The sequence below is a fragment of the Cupressus sempervirens genome, chromosome 9 (assembly GCF_028749045.1).
Source record: "Cupressus sempervirens isolate cs-2001-9-10 chromosome 9, ASM2874904v1, whole genome shotgun sequence".
Lineage (NCBI taxonomy): Eukaryota > Viridiplantae > Streptophyta > Pinopsida > Cupressales > Cupressaceae > Cupressus > Cupressus sempervirens.
In genome coordinates this window covers 690,540,479-690,544,766 of record NC_143126.1, presented here as the reverse complement: position 1 = coordinate 690,544,766, position 4,288 = coordinate 690,540,479, and the positions used below count along the sequence as shown (strand labels likewise).

Here is a 4,288-nt window from a genome sequence, read left to right as displayed (position 1 = left end):
AACAGAAATATGATGACAATCACTAAAGGAAAAGATAGATGAGCTCAAAAAGATGCAAAACATAACTTTTCTTTTATAAGGAATAGTCAATGCATGTGGAGTCAATGTACACACTATTGATCATTGTTGTAGCCCATAAACCTTATTTTCCCATGAAAGTCTATCTTTGATGTTGTCACTAAAATTTTGTGCTAATTTTTCAATCATGTTTTAAATGTATAAATGAATATATGAATGCTCTTAGATAGATGTATATGTTTGTTTACTATTGAAATTTGATATCTTTCAACTTAATTTTTATTAAAAGAATATAAATATGATAAATATGATGCATCTACACTATTGTTCACCACTCTAAGTCATAGACCTTATCTTTCACATGAAATTAAATCTATCTTTGATACCTTTCCTAAATTACATAGGAATACAAAAGTTCATTCTAAATATTAGCTACACGTTGGATACACCAATGGTTGTAGTCTCAATTGCCACCACCACCACCATATTTAGAGGGATGTTTATCCTTGCATAGCTGGGACATTCCTATTATATCCAAAAAAAAACAAGAGGAAAACTTGTGTTGTTCACAACTTATTTAAGTATTGACACCTAAAATGGTAATGAAGGATTTTATGTAGATGTGCTCTGCAAAGGCTCTGTATATTTATCATGCCAATTATGTTAATTGGAGTTCAAGTGGACATATTTAGATTGAAATTAATTATGAAAAATATTTTTGAGCTCGATTGTGTGAATTATTTCTACCAATGTTATGAATCATATTTTATGATCTTCACTTTTTCTATTGTTATACTTAAATCTTTATTCTAATGATAGATCATGGTGTATGATGGACAACATTCATGGAAAGAAGTTTCGTGCAATCAAATTATGATAGAAATTTTGTCATGAATAAATAATAACTCTAAACAATGTTGTGTGATTTACTACAGTGCATGATAATGAAAATTAAAAACTTGTTGATTAAAATTAGAAATAAATATCATATAATATGACCAACCTTGAATAGTGAGGTTCCATGGTTCTGAAAAATACCATTTATTTCTTGAAATCTACATGTGAATTTGTGCAATTTGCCCAAGTATTTAGGTCTTTTATGTAAGCAACCATTTGGTCTATACTTTTGTATGTTGTACTACCTTCCATGGCTATGTCCCATCTATTTATATACCATTAAACCTTGTATCCATTCAAACTTTTCCATATAGGTTGAAAATATTTTAGTTAGATTACTTATTTTCTTCTCTCTTTTATTCATTTTGATAGAAAGATTCATATAATCTAATCAAGAAATATTCAAACTAATATTGCGATGATATATCATATAATATAAACCAAACTATTAATAAAATTTAAAATATATCATATAATCTTATGTTATTCCATTGTTGCCACCACTTTGATCTTACCAATATGATGATTCAAAAACCAGGAAATCTGCCTCCTTCCTGTACTCTCCATTAGTTTGTATAGAATTCAAGTGAAGAATATTCATCCCTTGTTTATTGGTCTCCAACTCAACCAAGAATGGAGCCGAGAATAGTTCAATTGAAGCATTATGATTGTGCAAACAACCAATCAAATGTTTATAACTTTGATACATCCTTGCAAAACAAAAGAAAAAAGATTGAAGTGAATACATTGTACAACTTACCACACCTTTGAATGTTGCAAGAGGGCTCTTATTAACCATAGATTTATTATTGCTTGGAATTATTGACTAAAGTAGACAGACCATGGACTCAAACTGACCTCTACTTATGGAATCCCCAACAAACATCAATCTCTTTTCTCTCATCTTCTCTAACACATCCTTACTATTGAACCTAATACAAGATTTTAAATCCAATATCTACAATTAATAGTTGTAGATGTTCTTAAATTGACATATTTTAATAAATATTTCTTGGTGCACTTCTAATGTTTGGGATCTACACTATAGATCTCTCTTAAGGCTACTTGGATTAATTTTAGGCAAATGGACCTTGGGCATACAAAGATCAATGAAAATTTGATTGTTCATCATTATCTAAATGGATTGCTTTTAGAGTTCTGTATATGTATGATAGAGTTCATTATTTTGGAAGATTCATTGTAAACAATCTAAATTAGATTTTGTATACCTATTTTTATTTATTAGCATTGGCATTACAACAAAATTGTCAATATGAAAATTTTTCTATTAGAAAAATCATTTATTTATCATTGATTAGAAGAGAAGTCTTTAATGAATTGGCCTAAACTATTAAAAGTAAAGTAGATTTATGATAACCACATTCAAATAGATATGCTACTTCAAGTTATTCATCATTAGCAAGCAACTAAATAGAAGTTATCCATTAAGAATAGCTCAAATAAAAAAGAGTTCATTATTTTTGAAGATTCCAAGATTCATTGTAAAGCTTTTGAATTAGATTTTGCAAACTAATTTTATCCATCAAAATTTCATATTATACTCCATGATCTCTTGTCAAAAAATGTTTCAAAAAGAAAGTCTATCTATCATACATCAAATTAAGAGAGAACCCATTTACTTATCATGAATCAAAAGTTCATCTTTATGAAATTGGCCTAAACTCTTGAAAATAAAATGGATTCATGAGAACTACATTCAAAATAGATGTATAATAAGAAATTAAGTAGAAGTTTCCCATCAAGAGGAGTCCAAATTGAAAAAAGAATGCAAACCAATTATGCAAATTTTACTTGGGAATGGTACAACCATCTGGCTACCATCTCCTTTTCTCATAATCTGAATCTGGTGTCCCATTTGGTCTGAAATTTTTTTGGGTACTAATGTATGGAAAATTTGTAGCATTATAAAGTGGATATGAAGCATAATGAATCCACTTCCCTAAAGAAAAATTGCATTTAGTTTCTATGAGACTTGTTACGATAAAATTTTCTCTATAAATACTATTATTGTTCCCCTGATACAATTCAAAGTGTTCATCACTCCTTTCTATAATAACACTAACTTGATTTCTAGCATCTCTAGTTATGCAAAGAGCTATTAAGATATATAACAATACCAAAAACATCTTCATTTAAAAATTTGGGCATTAATCCTTTACCCTTATCTAGGATAAATAGCATACCATATTCATTGATCGAAGCATCATAGTCATAGCTTATAGTAATAAAGGGGCCTCCTATTGTATGACCAAAGGTTGCTCCTCCATGATACTATAAATTGTGTAACTCAAGCATTAATTATGCATATGATATTGATGAAAGAGTTCTAAATTGCTAATGTTGTATGCTCCAATAGATATCTGACATCATTCACATAATACAATAGAGATAACACATGTTATATGTTAAAAAGGCATTCTACCTTTTATATTTTAAATATGTAATATACCTATATATGGAGCATAAATGGAAATGAACAACTTATACACTAATTATCCAAATGATTATCTAAAGGATTGAAGACAACCAAATTCTTCTAGAATGTTCATTAAATTGTGGCCTTGTATGACTACTATCTTTTTAAACACATTGAGATGTCCTATTGAATTTGAAATCTCTAGAATTTAGTGCACCCTGGAATGATTATCTTAGCTACATAGGAGCATGTTTAACATAAAACATTCATAAATTAGTAAAATATTTAACTTATAGATTTAAGAAAGTTAAAAAGGAAGATACCTACATTCATGTCACCTTTCCACAATTCTTTTAATTGATGTTTACGAGTTAGCCAATATTCATAGTGACTTTAACCTCATGATTGCATGAAACTCAACATTAAAATCAAGAGATTTTTCCTTTGAAACTCATCTACAAAGATTTGTGTTGGTAAAAAAATTGTTCCTTTTTCAATTAACTCATTAAATGCCCAATATCTATGAACAATGACTAATTATAATAGTTCAAAAATCGTAACTAAGAAACTAATTTCCCTCTGAATTTATAGGTACAACTCCCTTGAGTTTATGATTTGCAATGAATTTGTTAGTTTTGAATTCTAAGATGGGGTTTGTTCTTGACAAGAGAATAGGAGAGGAAACCCAAGTTAGGCCTAGATAGGAACTATCTCAGGCTAGAATCTGGGTCTTAATACTAACCAAAGCTTTGAATTCACACATCTTATGAACTCACAAAATATGGTGATGCAATATTAAATTCTATTTATTTGTACAAGATGTTTAATATAATGATTTTAACTCTAAAACGTAAGAAACTAACTTAAGAAATTGGGGAAAGTCTCTTTTAACTTATATCAATACTATAATTATCTTCAGTTTGCTATGTCAAAATA

General features: G+C 28.7%; 1 pseudogene; it reads right to left on the bottom strand.

Annotated features, from left to right (window-relative positions):
• Positions 1 to 409: 409 nt before the first annotated feature.
• LOC149540600 (protein trichome birefringence-like 36) lies at positions 410 to 3,068 on the bottom strand (annotated as a pseudogene).
• Positions 3,069 to 4,288: the final 1,220 nt, after the last annotated feature.